Source organism: Oncorhynchus tshawytscha, linkage group LG09, assembly GCF_018296145.1.
Source record: "Oncorhynchus tshawytscha isolate Ot180627B linkage group LG09, Otsh_v2.0, whole genome shotgun sequence".
NCBI classification, from domain to species: Eukaryota; Metazoa; Chordata; class Actinopteri; order Salmoniformes; family Salmonidae; genus Oncorhynchus; species Oncorhynchus tshawytscha.
In genome coordinates, this window is record NC_056437.1 from 5,612,760 (window position 1) to 5,631,585 (window position 18,826).

At 45.1% G+C, this 18,826-nt stretch overlaps 1 protein-coding gene across 1 annotated transcript in view; it reads right to left on the reverse strand.

The window, feature by feature from the left end:
• The window catches only part of mbd2 (methyl-CpG binding domain protein 2), a 91,981-nt gene that overhangs the window by 860 nt on the left and 72,295 nt on the right, over nt 1-18,826 (reverse strand). The window lies entirely within an intron of this gene.

The following is an 18,826-nucleotide window of genomic DNA, read 5'->3' on the forward strand; positions in this document are numbered from 1 at the left end:
GCTGGGGAGAGAGAGAGAGAGCTGGGGAGAGAGAGAGAGAGAGAGAGAGAGAGAGAGAGAGAGAGAGGAATGATAGAAAGTGGTGTTGGGGGTAAAACATACAACATTATAAAATCCATGTACACAAACAACAAGTGTGCGGTTAAAATTGGCAAAAAACACACACATTTCTTCCCACAGGGCCGTGGGGTGAGACAGGGATGCAGCTTAAGCCCCACCCTCTTCAACATATATATCAACGAATTGGCGCGGGCACTAGAAAAGTCTGCAGCACCCGGCCTCACCCTACTAGAATCCGAAGTCAAATGTCTGTTTGCTGATGATCTGGTGCTTCTGTCACCAACCAAGGAGGGCCAACAGCAGCACCTATATATTCTGCACAGATTCTTGTCAGACCTGGGCCCTGACAGTAAATCTCAGTAAGACCAAAATAATGGTGTTCCAAAAAAGGTCCAGTCGCCAGGACCACAAATACAAATTCCATCTAGACACTGTTGCCCTAGAGCACACAAAACACGATACATACCTTGGCCTAAACATCAGCGCCATAGGTAACTTCCACAAAGCTGTGAACGATCTGAGAGACAAGGCAAGAAGGGCATTCTATGCCATCAAAAGGAACATAAATTTCAACATACCAATTAGGATCTGGCTAAAAATACTTGAATCAGTCATAGAGCCCATTGCCCTTTATGGTTGTGAGGTCTGGGGTCCGCTCACCAACCAAGACTTCACAAAATGGGACAAACACCAAATTGAGACTCTGCATGCAGAATTCTGCAAAAATATCCTCCGTGTACAACGTAGAACACCAAATAATGCATGCAGAGCAGAATTAGGCCGATACCCACTAATTATCAAAATCCAGAAAAGAGCTGTTAAATTCTACAACCACCTAAAAGGAAGCGATTCACAAACCTTCCATAACAAAGCCATCACCTACAGAGAGATGAACCTGGAGAAGAGTCCCCTAAGCAAGCTGGTCCTGGGGCTCTGTTCACAAACACAAACACACACTACAGAGCCCCAGGACAGCAGCACAATTAGACCCAACCAAATCATGAGAAAACAAAAAGATAATTACTTAACACATTGGAAAGAATTAACAAAAAAACAGAGCAAACTAGAATGCTATTTGGCCCTACACAGAGAGTACACAGCGGCAGAATACCTGACCACTGTGACTGACCCAAAATTAAGGAAAGCCTTGACTATGTACAGACTCAGTGAGCATAGCCTTGCTATTGAGAAAGGCCGCCGTAGGCAGACATGGCTCTCAAGAGAAGACAGGCTATGTGCTCACTGCCCACAAAATGAGGTGGAAACTGAGCTGCACTTCCTAACCTCCTGCCCAATGTATGACCATATTAGAGAGACATATTTCCCTCAGATTACACAGATCCACAAAGAATTCGAAAACAAATCCAATTTTGAAAAACTCCCATATCTACTGGGTGAAATTCCACAGTGTGCCATCACAGCAGCAAGATTTGTGACCTGTTGCCACGAGAAAAGGGCAACCAGTGAAGAACAAACACCATTGTAAATACAACCCATATTTATGCTTATTTATTTTAACTTGTGTCCTTTAGCCATTTGTACATTGTTAGAACACTGTATATATATATAATATGACATTTGTAATGTCTTTACTGTTTTGAAACTTCTGTATGTGTAATGTTTACTGTTAATTTTTGTTGTTTTTCACTTTATATATTCACTTTGTATGTTGTCTACCTCACTTGCTTTGGCAATGTTAACACATGTTTCCCATGCCAATAAAGCCCTTGAATTGAATTGAATTGAAATTGATAGAGAGAGAGAGCTGGGGAGAGAGAGAGAGAGATAGATATACTGTAGAGAGCTAGAGAGAGAGAGCTGGGGAGAGAGAGAGAGAGAGAGATAGATATACTGTAGAGAGATAGAGAGAGAGAGATAGATATACTGTAGAGAGATAGAGAGAGTGAGACATAGCAAGATATACACAGTACCAGTCAAACGTTAGAACACATCTACTCATTCCAGGATTTTCTTAATTTTTTATTATTTTCTACATTGTAGAATAATAGTGAAGACATCGACTATGAAATAACACATATGGATGCTCTTGCTACTCGTGATTCTCTGATCCACTTCTATGCAGACGACACCATCCTGTATACTTCTGGCTCTTCTTTGGACACTGTGTTAACAACCCTCCAGGCGAGCTTCAATGCCATACAACTCTCCTTCCGTGGCCTCCAATTGCTCTTAAATACAAGTGAAACTAAATGCATGCTCTTCAACCGATCATTGCCCACACCTGCTCGCCCGTCCAGCATCACTACTCTGGACAGTTCAGACTCAGAATATATGGACAACTACACCTAGGTGTCTGGTTAGACTGTAAACTCTCCTTCCAGACTCACATTAAGCATCTCCAATCCATAATTAAATCAAGATTCTGCTTCCTATTTCGCAACAAAGCATCCTTCACTCATGCTGCCAAACATACCCTTGTAAAACTGACCATCCTACCGATCCTCGACGATGTCATTTACAAAATAGCCTCCAATACCCTACTCAATAAATTGGATGCAGTCTATCACAGTGCCATCCGTTTTTTTTTTTTACCAAAGCACCATATACTACCCACCACTGCGACCTGTACACTCTCTGGCCCTTGGCTGGCCCAGGTCATCTACAAGACCCTCATAAAGTCCCCCTTGTCTCGCCAAACGCACTGGCTAGTGTCTATCTAATGTTTGGTGCATTATGTACAGGTTGCTGGATATTAGTGAATACAAAAAATAAAAAAGGTACAATATTATTTTATAGGTCTATATATTAGTCCAATATTTCTCCACTAAAGATAACTAATCGTCATTGATTAGTTTTCATCATCAACGCAATGCAAAAATCAGCTCTAGAAACACTAACATTTAAAAACAACTTTATATTATGTGTTATTAGTATGTTGTACATGAGCACTTACACATCTGACTTTGCAGCAATACCTGCACTTATGGTATCAAAGAGCTATTACAATTTTATATTTTTAAATACAGGAAACTGCATACCAATAGCATATTAGCATTAGCATATTAGCATTAGCATATTAGCATTAGTATGTTAGCGTATTAGCATAAGCATATTAGCATTAGCATATTAGCATTAGCATATTAGCATTAGCATATTAGCATTAGCATATTAGCATTCGCATATTAGCATTCGCATATTAGTGTATTAGCATATTGGCCGACGGGGCCAGTAAATGGTCCACAGTCAATATAACAGCATTAGTAATCATCTCCGCTAGTAAAAGGCTTTCACTTAAACCAAAAGTGAAAAGTCTATAATTAGAACAAAACGGTCCTATATTTAAGTGTTTGCCTGCAGCGCAACCATTAATTATACACACTTAGAGGCAACATTGGGTGGGGTGTGGGGGCGGGCGACGACAGTGATTACTCAAGGAATCAAATATTAACATGGTACTCCTCTCCTTTACCACGAACACCGACTGCTGGAGGGGAAACATGGCATGTTAATGTTGCCAGGAGTGCGGCTAGGCTAGCTACAGTACCGTGCCTCAGAGTGTTTCAACCTACGGAAAAGATTAACAGAAATATTACTCTGCTTTGATTTATCCCCCCCTGAATACAGATTCACTGAATGGCAGGATGGTGTTAATTGCTCTGTAATAATTAGTGATGCATTAGATTCCTTAATAATCGAATAACTAATGATATTCTCCCTTGTAACACCCCCAGAGGCCCACCTCTCACACACACACACACACACACACACGTACGTACAGCGTGTGTATGCAGTTCTAACTCCTCACCCTTATCAGGTTTCTAAATGACGTTGAACTCTTCGACTGCACCGTGTCTAAACATGCTGTAATTAACAGAGGAGCTAAAAGAGAAGCACAGTTCGGCCTATTTGGAGAAATATAACATTAATGGTAACCATGAAGACTTTTACTCTCATTTAGTTCCTGTTTCCCTTCTTAGACTGCTGATTGGTGCAAAGACTGGTGGGTGTTGGGACTCTACAGTCAGAGGAGGTTGGTGGTGTTGGGGCTCTGCAGTCAGAGGAGGTTGGTGGTGTTGGGGCTCTGCAGTCAGAGGAGGTTGGTGGTGTTGGGGCTCTGCAGTCAGAGGAGGTTGGTGGTGTTGGGACTCTACAGTGGGGGGAGATTAAAGGTTGTGTGTGTCAAAACTCCTTGCCTGGTTGGCTTAGGTAGGTGGTTGAGAGCGAGAGAGAGAGATGAGGGGAGAGAAAGATGATGAGAAAGAGACATGGAGAGAGAGCGAGAGAGAGAGAGAGAGACAAAGCGAGAGAGTACTGTCATAAATAACAGCTTCAACTCTGTACAGCAGGCTAATTGGTGGGAAGGCTTTGTCTACTCTACACTATATAATCAGATCCATCCCCTATTTAACAGGGATTGGAGGGTATTGTGGAAGACAGGCTTGCAGGATTTCTGTCTAAAATGGCACCCTATTCCCTACATAGTTATACTATCTTTGACCTGGGCTTGTATGAGTGCCATATGGGCCCTGGTCATATTTAGTGCACTATGTCGGGTATAGGGTGCCGTTCGGGATGAACTAGAGGTGTGGAGGGAGTGAAATGTGGCGAGGGGAGATATGGCAAGCGGCTCCGAACCCCAGTCTACAGGTTAAGACCCCCCAACTCATCACTCAGCCAACCCCGCGGCAGCCTCGTCTCTCAGGCTGCTGTCCTAAATGGCAACTTGTTCCCTAACGTCGTGCCCTACTTTAAACCAGAGCTCTGGTTAAAAGTAGGGCACTACATATGGACTAGCGTGTCATTTGGGACTCAGATTTCAGTGTGAGCTGAGCTCAACGGCAGGCAAGCGGGAGAGATAGGAGACGGACAGGAAATCCTCAACGCTGACTGCTGCCTCATCCTGCTTCCTCTTCGTAGATTAGGATTAACACAGGATTCAAATACAAGGTGGGAGATGAGTTAGCTAGTGAAGTACAGACTGAATAATAACAAGAATGTTCTCATTAGATTCTGGGTTTTTTTTTAGTTGCAAAAACACCTATTTATCACGCATGCACACACACACACACACACACACACACACACACACACACACACACACACACACACACACACACACACACACACACACACACACACACACACTCTACAAGTTGTATAGTCAGTAACATTCCTTATCACCATAGTCTAGAAATTCCTTTCCATGCATCTAACTAAGTCTCCTTGAAATGATCACTTCTCTCCATCACAGGAGGCTGGTGGGAGGAGCTATAGGAGGACAGGCTCATTCTAAATGGTTGGATTGCAACCAATGAAACGGAGTTAAACATGCGTTTAACAGACAGCCGACGCACAATTGGCCGGTAGCGTCGTCCAGGTTAGGGAGGGTTTGGTCGGTAGGGATGTCCTTGTCTCATTGTGCACCAGCGACTCCTGTGGTGGGCCGGGCCAGTGCACGCTGTCCAGGTCACCAGGTGCACGGTGTTTCCTCCGGCTGGCTTCCGGGTTGGATGCGCGCTGTGTTAAGAAGCAGTGTGGCTTGGTTGGGTTGTGTATCGGAGGACGCATGGCTTTCGAACTTCGTCTCTCCCGAGCCCGTACGGGAGTTGTAGCGATGAGACAAGATAGTAGCTACTAACAATTGGACACCACGAAATTGGGGAGAAAAGGGGGTAAAGTTAAAAAAATTAAAAAGGAAACGTTTGGTACCGTTCCATTAATTCCATTCCAGCCATTACCTCAAAGCTCCTCCCACCAGCCTCCTCTGCTCTCTATTACCTCATAAAGCTCCTCCCACCAGCCTCCTCTGCTCTCTATTACCTCAAAGCTCCTCCCACCAGCCTCCTCTGCTCTCTATTACCTCATAAAGCTCCTCCCACCAGCCTCCTCTGCTCTCTATTACCTCAAAGCTCCTCCCACCAGCCTCCTCTGCTCTCTATTACCTCATAAAGCTCCTCCCACCAGCCTCCTCTGCTCTCTATTATCTCATAAAGCTCCTCCCACCAGCCTCCTCTGCTCTCTATTACTGCATAAAGCTCCTCCCACCAGCCTCCTCTGCTCTCTATTACCTCAAAGCTCCTCCCACCAGCCTCCTCTGCTCTCTATTACCTCAAAGCTCCTCCCAGCCTCCTCTGCTCTCTATTACCTCATAAAGCTCCTCCCACCAGCCTCGTCTGCTCTCTATTACCTCAAAGCTCCTCCCACCAGCCTCCTCTGCTCTCTATTACCTCATAAAGCTCCTCCCACCAGCCTCCTCTGCTCTCTATTACCTCATAAAGCTCCTCCCACCAGCCTCCTCTGCTCTCAATTACCTCAAAGCTCCTCCCACCAGCCTCCTCTGCTCTCTATTACCTCATAAAGCTCCTCCCACCAGCCTCCTCTGCTCTCTATTACCACATAAAGCTCCTCCCACCAGCCTCCTCTGCTCTCTATGCAGGCAGTTCCATTAGCTAAATCTACATAAATCTACATAAATCTACATAAATGAACAGTATTTTCCTGAGAGAAAAGACGTGTGGAAATGCTTCTTTATCATTTGGTTTAAAGGACACATGAGCGGTGATGTAGTGGACACACATTTGTCTTGCAGACTGGTCCACGACCACTAACTTGAATTAATGCAAATATTATTCACTTTTGGTGGTTTGGATTTAAATTGCGCTTTGTGTTTTGCATTTTGTTCTCTGCGTTTTTATCTCCAGACGAAGAGTCAAGACAAATAGCAGCCTATTCATCACAGCCACACAGAAATCAATCAATGTATTGATAAGCTACCAAAGGAGTTTAAACAAACACAAACCACACTAAAGAAGTGAGTAATGGCAGAACCTAGTGTTCGGTTCCCTGTTGAAGACAGTCATTTGGAAGTGGGATGTTTCAGTCAGTCAGAGAGACAGAGACAAGCATCAGCATTCAGGAGGAACCTCGAGAGTTTTAATAGTCCTTCTAATATGTTTTTCAAAACGGAGACGTGCTCAGCCATGAAAGATATTCTGGAGTTAAACTGGAAATGCACCCCCCCTCCCACTGCAGAGGAAAGGCAATATAATCATTTAGTTTAAACAATCATTACAGGTAGATAAACAGGATTAAGAGAGATATACCCTCTTCAACATATATATCAACGAATTGGCGCGGGCACTAGAAAAGTCTGCAGCACCCGGCCTCACCCTACTAGAATCCGAAGTCAAATGTCTGCTGTTTGCTGATGATCTGGTGCTTCTGTCACCAACCAAGGAGGGCCTACAGCAGCACCTAGATCTTATGCACAGATTCTGCCAGCACCCGGCCTCCCCCTGCTAGAATCCGAAGTCAAATGTCTGCTGTTTGCTGATGATCTGGTGCTTCTGTCACCAACCAAGGAGGGCCAACAGCAGCACCTAGATCTTCTGCACAGATTCTGTCAGACCTGGGCCCTGACAGTCAATCTCAGTAAGACCAAAATAATGGTGTTCCAAAAAAGGTCCAGTCACCAGGACCACAAATACAAATTCCATCTAGACACTGTTGCCCTAGAGCACACAAAAAACTATACATACCTTGGCCTAAACATCAGCGCCACAGGTAACTTCCACAAAGCTGTGAACGATCTGAGAGACAAGGCAAGAAGGGCCTTCTATGCCATCAAAAGGAACATACATTTCAACATACCAATTAGGATTTGGCTAAAAATACTTGAATCAGTCATAGAGCCCATTGCCCTTTATGGTTGTGAGGTCTGGGGTCCGCTCACCAACCAAGACTTCACAAAATGGGACAAACACCAAATTGAGACTCTGCACGCAGAATTTTGCAAAAATATCCTCCGTGTACAACATAGAACACCAAATAATGCAGAGCAGAATTAGGCCGATACCCACTAATTATCAACATCCAGAAAAGAGCCGTTAAATTCTATAACCACCTAAAAGGAAGCGATTCCCAAACCTTCCATAACAAAGCCATCACCTACAGAGAGATGAACCTGGAGAAGAGTCCCCTAAGCAAGCTGGTCCTGGGGCTCTGTTCACAAACACAAACACACCCTACAGAGCCCCAGGACAGCAGCACAATTAGACCCAACCAAATCATGAGAAAACAAAAAGATAATTACTTGACACATTGGAAAGAATTAACAAAAAAACAGAGCAAACTAGAATGCTATTTGGCCCTACACAGAGAGTACACAGCGGCAGAATACCTGACCACTGTGACCTACCCAAAATTAAGGAAAGCTTTGACTATGTACAGACTCAGTGAGCATAGCCTTGCTATTGAGAAAGGCCGCCGTAGGCAGACATGGCTCTCAAGAGAAGACAGGCTATGTGCTCACTGCCCACAAAATGAGGTGGAAACTGAGCTGCACTTCCTAACCTCCTGCCCAATGTATGACCATATTAGAGAGACATATTTCCCTCAGATTACACAGATCCACAAAGAATTCGAAAACAAATCCAATTTTGAAAAACTCCCATATCTACTGGGTGAAATTCCACAGTGTGCCATCACAGCAGCAAGATTTGTGACCTGTTGCCACAAGAAAAGGGCAACCAGTGAAGAACACACACCATTGTAAATACAACCCATATCTATGCTTATTTATTTTATCTTGTGTCCTTTACCATTTGTACATTGTTAAAACACTGTATATATAAAAATAATATGACATTTATAATGTCTTTATTGTTTTGAAACTTCTGTATGTGTAATGTTTACTGTTAATTTTTATTGTTTATTTCACTTTATATATTCACTTTATATATTATCTACCTCACTTGCTTTGGCAATGTTAACACATGTTTCCCATGCCAATAAAGCCCTTGAATTGAATTGAATTGAATTGAGAGAGGGAGCTGCGTCCCAAATCCACCCTACTTTTCAGTAGGGCCCATATGGAATAGAGTTCTCTGGTCAACAGGGACGTCTCTCAGCGGCAGCAGCAGAGAGAGCAGACGCACCTGGAAGGGAGGATGTGGCTGTCGGAGGTAGACCACTCCTGTTCCTGTCATGGTAACAGGACTTGAAACGGTTGAGGAATGAAGACCTGCATATTTAAATGGCGGCTAGTGCCTTGTCCGCCCGTCTCCATGGATGCAGCCACTGCTACAGACCATAATATGACCAATAAAAACCAGCTTTAAAGAAAAAAAAGATGGAGGGGGAGAGGGGCGGGACCACGAGAAGACCTCTCCATTCTTAAAAGTCTATGTCGCTGGGAGGTGGGGCATTCATTGAGATATTTGAGTTTGAATTTTAGAACACCCTTTAGGAAGAGACAGAGGAAGAGACAGAAGAAGAGAAGAGACAGAAGAAGAGAAGAGAAGAAGAGAAGAGACAGAAGAAGAGAAGAGAAGACAGACAGACAGACAGACAGACAGACAGACAGACAGACAGACAGACAGACAGACAGACAGACAGACAGACAGACAGACAGACAGACAGACAGACAGACAGACAGACAGACAGAGACAGACAGACAGACAGAGACAGACAGACAGACAGACAGACAGACAGACAGACAGACAGAAGAGAAGACAGACAGACAGACAGACAGACAGAAGACAGACAGACAGACAGACAGACAGACAGACAGACAGAAGACAGACAGACAGAAGACAGAAGACAGACAGACAGACAGACAGACAGACAGACAGACAGACAGACAGACAGAAGACAGACAGACAGACAGACAGACAGACAGACGAGACAGACAGACAGACAGAAGAAGAGAAGACAGACAGACAGACAGACAGAAGAAAGACAGACAGACAGACAGACAGAAGAAGAAGACAGACAGACAGACAGACAGACAGACAGACAGAAGAAGAAGACAGACAGACAGACAGACAGACAGACAGACAGACAGACAGACAGACAGACAGAAGACAGACAGACAGACAGACAGACAGACAGACAGACAGAAGACAGACAGACAGACGAGAAGACAGACAGACAGAAGAGACAGACAGACAGACAGATGAGAAGACAGACAGACAGACAGACGAGAAGACAGACAGACAGATGAGAAGACAGACAGACAGACAGACAGACAGACAGACAGACAGACAGACAGACAGACAGACAGAAGAGAGACAGACAGACAGACAGAAGAGAAGACAGACAGACAGACAGAAGACAGAAGAGAAGACAGACAGACAGACAGACAGACAGACAGACAGACAGAAAGACAGACAGACAGACGAGAAGACAGACAGACGAGAAGACAGACAGACAGACAGAAGACAGACAGACAGACAGACAGACAGAATAAGAGAAGACAGACAGACAGACAGAAGAGAAGACAGACAGAAGAAAAGACAGACAGACAGACAGACAGAAGACAGACAGACAGACAGACAGACAGACAGACAGACAGACAGACAGAAGACAGACAGACAGACAGACAGAAGAAGACAGACAGACAGACAGACAGACAGAAGAAGAGAAGACAGACAGACAGACAGACAGACAGACAGACAGACAGAAGAAGAGAGACAGACAGACAGACAGACAGACAGAAGACAGACAGACAGACAGACAGAAGAAGAGAAGACAGACAGACAGACAGACAGAAGAAGAAGACAGACAGACAGAAGACAGACAGACAGAAGAAGAAGAAGACAGACAGACAGATGAAGACAGACAGACAGACAGACAGACAGACAGACAGACGAGAAGACAGACAGACAGACGAGAAGACAGACAGACAGACAGACAGACAGACAGAAGAGACAGACAGACAGACAGACAGACAGACAGACAGACAGACAGAAGAGAAGACAGACAGACAGACAGACAGACGAGAAGACAGACAGACAGACAGACAGACAGACAGACGAGAAGACAGACAGACAGACAGAGAGAAGACAGACAGACAGACAGAAGACGAGAAGACAGACAGACAGAAGAAGAGAAGAAGAGACAGACAGACAGACAGACGAGAAGACAGACAGACAGACAGACAGAAGAGAAGACAGACAGACAGAGAAGACAGACAGACAGACAGACAGACAGACAGACAGACAGACAGACAGACAGACAGACAGACAGAAGACAGACAGACAGAGAAGACAGACAGACAGACAGAGAGAGACAGACAGACGAGAAGACAGACAGACAGACAGAAGAGAAGACAGACAGACAGACGAGAAGACAGACAGACAGACAGACAGACAGACAGACAGACAGACAGAAGACAGACAGACAGACAGACAGACAGACAGACGAGAAGACAGACAGACAGAAGAAGAGAAGACAGACAGACAGACAGACAGACAGACAGACAGACAGACAGACAAGACAGACAGACACAGAGAAGACAGACAGACAGACAGACAGACAGACAGACGAGAAGACAGACAGACAGACAGAGACAGAGACAGACAGACAGAAGAAGAGAGAGACAGACAGACAGACAGAAGACAGAGACAGACAGACAGACAGAAGAAGAGAAGAGAGACAGACAGACAGACAGACAGAAGAAGACAGACAGACAGACAGACAGAAGAAGAGAGACAGACAGACAGACAGAAGAAGAGAAGACAGACAGACAGACAGACAGACAGAAGACAGACAGACAGACAGACAGACAGAAGAAGACAGACAGACAGACAGACAGACAGACAGACAGACAGACAGACAGACAGACAGACAGACAGACAGAAGAGAAGACAGACAGACAGACGAGAAGACAGACAGACAGACGAGAAGACAGACAGACAGACGAGAAGACAGACAGACAGACAGATGAGAAGACAGACAGACAGACAGACAAACAGAAGAAGAGAAGAGAAGACAGACAGACAGAAGAGAAGACAGACAGACAGAAGAAGAGAAGAGAAGACAGACAGACAGAAGAAGAGAAGACAGACAGAGACAGAAGAAGAGAAGACAGACAGACAGACACAGAAGAAGAGAAGACAGACTGACAGACAGACAGACAGAAGAAGACAGACAGACAGACAGACAGAAGAAGAGAAGAGAAGACAGACAGACAGACAGACAGACAGACAGACAGACAGACAGACGAGAAGACAGACAGACAGAAGAAGAGAAGACAGACAGACAGACAGAAGACAGACAGAGAAGACAGACAGACAGACAGAACAGACAGACAGACAGACAGACAGACAGACAGACAGACAGAAGACAGACAGACAGACAGAAGAAGACAGACAGACAGACAGACAGAAGAAGAGAAGAGACAGACAGACAGACAGAAGACAGACAGACAGACAGACAGACAGACAGACAGACAGACAGACAGACAGACAGACAGACAGACAGAAGACGAGAGAGACAGACAGACAGACAGACAGACAGACAGACAGACAGACAGACAGACAGACAGACAGACAGACAGACAGAAGACAGACAGACAGACAGACAGACAGATGAGAAGACAGACAGACAGACAGACAGACAGACAGACAGAAGAAGAGAAGACAGATAGAAGAGAAGAGAAGACAGACAGACAGACAGAAGAAGAGAAGACAGACGAGAAGACAGACAGACAGACGAGAAGACAGACAGACAGACAGACAGACAGACAGACAGACAGACAGACAGACAGACAGACAGACAGACAGACAGACAGAGAGCAGCCCAGCAGGCAGAGCTACGCACAGGCTGTGAGAGGAGCAACTGGCCCAGCCCCCACCAACCAAATGAGTGACATTAAACAAATGCTGAGTCTACTATGCTCACATGTGATAGGCCGAGGGTCATGGATGCTCACATGTGATAGGCCGAGGGTCACGGTAAGATGAGCACAAGAACTCCACCATCCTCACCCTACACCCACCCAAGTGACATGACACAAATGATATCTTAAATTATAAACAAATCACATTTGCATAATAAGAGAGTACTTTAATTTAAAAATCCTATTTTAATAGTTATTGTTGGATTGCGAGTGTTTGTCTCATTTTGAAGGTAAAGAAAAAAAGAAAAACAAGTTATGAAATCTTTTTACGTTGCATGTTGGAATTGACAAGGATTAAAGTCCTCTGCTTTTGGACTAAAGAGCAGAAACCCAGACTTCCTGAAAGATATTGATAATGTTGATATTGTAGTACAACAGGAAACATGGTGCAGAGGTGATGTTTCCACTGGCTGTCTACTAGGTTATAGGGAGATAATCATACCATCCACTAAGTTAAAAGGAATCAGACAGGGCAGAGACTCAGGAGAGGCCAGAGACTCGGGACAGGCCAGAGACTCGGGAGAGGCCAGAGACTCGGGACAGGCCAGAGACTCGGGACAGGCCAGAGACTCGGGGCAGGCCAGAGACTCGGGGCAGGCCAGAGACTCGGGGCAGGCCAGAGACTCGGGGCAGGCCAGAGACTCGGGGCAGGCCAGAGACTCGGGGCAGGCCAGAGACTCGGGGCAGGGCAGAGACTCAGGACAGGGCAGAGACTCAGGGCAGGGCAGAGAATGGAATGCTAATATGGTATAAATCTTAACTAATTCATTGACTCGAATTGATCAAAACAGGAGAATTCTTTATCTGGTTGAAAGTCAACAAGGAGACCATCTTGACAGATAAAAACGTCTTCCTCTGTGCCACATACAGTGGGGCAAAAAAGTATTTAGTCAGCCACCAATTGTGCAAGTTCTCCCACTTAAAAAGATGGGAGAGGCCTGTAATTTTCAACATAGGTACATGTCAACTATGACAGACAAAATGAGAAAAAAAATCCAGAAAATCACATTGTAGGATTTTTAATGAATTTATTTGCAAATGATGGTGGAAAATAAGTATTTGGTCACCTACAAACAAGCAAGATTTCTGGCTCTCACAGACCTCTAACTTCTTCTTTAAGAGGCTCCTCTGTCCTCCACTCGTTACCTATATTAATGGCACCTGTTTGAACTTGTTATCAGTATAAAAAACACCTGTCCACAACCTTTTTTGCCCCACTGTACATTCCCCCCTCAGAGTCACCCTACTTCAATGAAGAGAGTTTCTCCGTTCTAGAGGGGGAAATTAGTCCCTTTCAGGCCCAAGGCAATGTACTGGTCTGTGGAGACCTGAATGCTACAACAGCAGAAGAACAAGACACTACTAACAGTCATGGGGATAAACACCTACCAGGAAGCAACAACCTTTCCCTCCCCACAGACCCCCACAGAAACAACTATGACAAAGTGAAAAACAAAAACGGAGTACAGCTCGTGAAGCTCTGTGGAACACTGGGTCTGTACATAGTCAATGGTAGGCTGAGAGGGGACTCTTTTGGTAGGTACACCTACAGCTCTGTGGAACACTGGGTCTGTACATAGTCAATGGTAGGCTGTGGAACACTGGGTCTGTACATAGTCAATGGTAGGCTGAGAGGGGATTCTTTTGGTAGGTACACCTACAGCTCTGTGGAACACTGGGTCTGTACATAGTCAATGGTAGGCTGTGGAACACTGGGTCTGTACATAGTCAATGGTAGGCTGAGAGGGGATTCTTTTGGTCGGTACACCTACAGCTCATCCCTTGGCAGCAGCACTGTAGACTACTTCCTCACCGACCTAAACCCAGAATCTCTCAGAGCCTTCACAGTCAGCCCACTAACACCTCTCTCAGAGCCTTCACATTCAGCCCACTAACACCTCTCTCAGAGCCTTCACAGTCAGCCCACTAACACCTCTCTCAGAGCCTTCACAGTCAGCCCACTAACACCTCTCTCAGAGCCTTCACAGTCAGCCCACTAACACCTCTCTCAGAGCCTTCACAGTCAGCCCACTAACACCTCTCTCAGAGCCTTCACAGTCAGCCCACTAACACCTCTCTCAGAGCCTTCACAGTAAGCCCACTAACACCTCTCTCAGAGCCAGCCCACTAACACCTCTCTCAGAGCCTTCACAGTCAGCCCACTAACACCTCTCTCAGACCAACCTAGTCTCTCTGAGCCTTCACAGTCAAACACTAACACCTCTCTCAGAGCCTTCACAGTCAGCCCACTGACACCTCTCTCAGAGCCAGCCCACTAACACCTCTCTCAGAGCCTTCACAGTCAGCCCACTAACACCTCTCTCAGACCAACCTAGTCTCTCTGAGCCTTCACAGTCAGCCCACTAACACCTCTCTCTGAGCCTTCACAGTCAGCCCACTAACACCTCTCTCAGAGCCTTCACAGTCAGCCCACTAACACCTCTCTCAGAGCCTTCACAGTCAGCCCACTAACACCTCTCTCAGACCAACCTAGTCTCTCTGAGCCTTCACAGTCAGCCCACTAACACCTCTCTCTGAGCCTTCACAGTCAGCCCACTAACACCTCTCTCAGAGCCTTCACAGTCAGCCCACTAACACCTCTCACAGACCACAGTAAAATCACAGTGTATCTGAGAAGAGCAGAACCCAACCATGAAGCATCACGGCCCAATAAATGACATGGTACTAAACAGGCCTATAGATGGAGTGCAAACAGTACAGACATCTACCAAAAAGCAATTAGTAGCCAAAAAATACAATCTCTCCTGGACAACTGTTTAGCCTTAACATTCTCCTGCAGCAATGAAGGTGTACATTTGGCTGTTTGGAACATAAACGTTATATTTGACAAATGAGCCTCCTTGGCTAATTTAAAGAAACATAAGAGCAAACCAGAAATAACAGATCATGAAAAATGGTTTGATAATGATTGCAAAAATCTAAGAAAGTCATTGAGAAATATATCTAATCAAAAACACAGAGAACCAGACAACAAAAATATAGGCCTTCAATATGGGGAAACACTGAATCAATACAAACACACCCTAAGAACAAAAAAGGAACAGCACATTAGAAATCAGACAAACACAACGTCCTGAGCAGAAGCCGGATTGGATTTGAAAACAATTATCGTACAACAGACCACATTTACACCCTCCACACTCTAATTGATAAACAAGAAAACCAAAACAAAGGCAAAATCTACTTGTGTTTTGTAGATTTCAAGAAAGCATTTGATTCAATTTGGCACAAAGGTCTTTTTTTATAAACGAATAGAAAGTGGTATTGGAGGGAAAACATGATTTTATTAAAATAAATGTACACTAAAAACAAATGCGGTTAAAATTGGCAAAAAGCAAACAGACTTCTTCTCTCAGGGACGGGGAGTGAAACAGGGCTGCCCAATAAGTCCAACACTATTTAATATCTACATTAATGAGTTAACAACAAGCAAACAGACTTCTTCTCTCAGGGGAGTGAAACAGGGCTGCCCAATAAGTCCAACACTATTTAATATCTACATTAATGAGTTAACAACAAGCAAACAGACTTCTTCTCTCAGGGGAGTGAAACAGGGCTGCCCAATAAGTCCAACACTATTTAACATCTACATTAATGAATTAACAACAAGAAACAGACTTCTTCTCTCAGGGGAGTGAAACTGACAGGTTCTGTCAGACCTGGGCTCTGACCGTTAACCACAGGTTCTGTCAGACCTGGGCTCTGACCGTTAACCACAGGTTCTGTCAGACCTGGGCTCTGACCATTAACCACAGGTTCTGTCAGACCTGGGCTCTGACCGTTAACCACAGGTTCTGTCAGACCTGGGCTCTGACCGTTAACCACAGGTTCTGTCAGACCTGGGCTCTGACTGTTAACCACAGGTTCTGTCAGACCTGGGCTCTGACCGTTAACCACAGGTTCTGTCAGACCTGGGCTCTGACCGTTAACCACAGGTTCTGTCAGTCCTGGGCTCTGACCGTTAACCTCAGGTTCTGTCAGACCTGGGCTCTGACCGTTAACCACAGGTTCTGTCTGGGCTCTGACCGTTAACCACAGGTTCTGTCAGACCTGGGCTCTGACCGTTAACCACAGGTTCTGTCAGACCTGGGCTCTGACCGTTAACCACAGGTTCTGTCAGACCTGGGCTCTGACCGTTAATCAGAGGTTCTGTCTGACCTGGGCTCTGACCGTTAACCACAGGTTCTGTCAGACCTGGGCTCTGACCGTTAACCACAGGTTCTGTCAGACCTGGGCTCTGACCGTTAACCACAGGTTCTGTCAGACCTGGGCTCTGACCGTTAATCAGAGGTTCTGTCTGGGCTCTGACCGTTAACCACAGGTTCTGTCAGACCTGGGCTCTGACCGTTAACCACAGGTTCTGTCAGACCTGGGCTCTGACCGTTAACCACAGGTTCTGTCAGACCTGGGCTCTGACCGTTTACCACAGGTTCTGTCAGACCTGGGCTCTGACCGTTAACCACAGGTTCTGTCAGACCTGGGCTCTGACTGTTAACCACAGGTTCTGTCAGACCTGGGCTCTGACCGTTAACCACAGGTTCTGTCAGACCTGGGCTCTGACTGTTAACCACAGGTTCTGTCAGACCTGGGCTCTGACTGTTAACCACAGGTTCTGTCAGACCTGGGCTCTGACTGTTAACCACAGGTTCTGTCAGACCTGGGCTCTGACCGTTAACCTAAAAAAAACAAATATAATGATATTCCAAAAAAAGGTCTGGAAATAAATTCTATTTGGACACAGTTCTATTAGAACACACCAAAAACTACACGTATCTAGGACTAAATATCACCAACACAGGTAGCTTTCACATGGCTGTGAAGGAGCTGAGAGACAAAGCAAGAAGAGCAGTCTATGCCATTAAAAGGAACATCAAAATCAAAATTCCAATTAGAATCTGGCTCAAAATGTTCCAATCAGTTCTAGAACCAGTTGCTCTATTTGGCAGTGAAGTATGGGGTCCAATCTCTAATAATGAATTCACCAAATGGGACAAACATCCAATCGAAACACTGCATGCAGAGTTTTGCAAGACTGTATTGCAAGTGCAAAGAAAAACTCCAAATAACCCATGTAGAGCAGAATTGGGCCAATACCCCCTCCTCATTCAAATAGAACAAATAGCCATCAAATTTTACAACCATCTAAAAACAATAACACAGCTCTGCAATGTCAAGAGATGAAACAAGAGAAGAGTCCCCTCAGCCAGCTGGTTCTGAGGCTCAGTTCACAAACCCAAACCAACCCCATAGAGCCTCAGGACAGCACTCAGAAAATCTAGCCCAACCAAATCATCACAAAACAAAAATAAAATATATCACTTATTGGAAAGACACCACAAAAAAATAAAAAGTAAAAAAGTAAACTTCAATGCTATTTGGCTCTAAACAGACAGGACATGGTGGCAGACTATCTGACCACTGTGACTGAAAACTGAGGAAAACATTGACCAGACTCAGTGAGGACAGTCTGGCTATAGAGACCGGTCGTCACAGACAAACCTGGCTGCCCAGAGAGGACAGGCTGTGCTCACTCTGCTCCAGGGGAGAGGTAGAGACAGAGCTGCATTTCCTATTACACTGTGACAAATACTCAGACCTAAGAGAATATTTATTTACCAAAATTATAATTCAATACAAAGAATTTGAAACTATAAAATCAAATATTTATTGGGTGAAAAGCCAAAATGTGCAGTTTTGGCAGCCAAATATGTGTCCTCCTGCCACAACCTGAGGGACAGCCAGTGAAAAGTGCAAAGTAATGTCGATAATATTTCCCATCTTGTTTTGTTTTGTCTTGTCTTTCATACCAGGTCATGTGTCTTCTCAGTCAGAGACAGAGAGAGAGAAAGAGAAAGAGAGAGAGAGCAGCATTTTGCATTTACACATACACACTTTAGCACACTGCACTCCAAGCTTGGGTTGCCCTCACCCCTGGTGTCCCATCCATCTACCTCCCCAGTCCTCCTCACCCCACAGTGTTATCCTCTCACCCCACAGCGTTATCCCCTCACCCCACAGCGTTATCCTCTCACTCCTGGTGTCCCATCCATCTACCTCCTCAGTCCTCCTCACCCCACAGCGTTATCCTCTCACTCCTGGTGT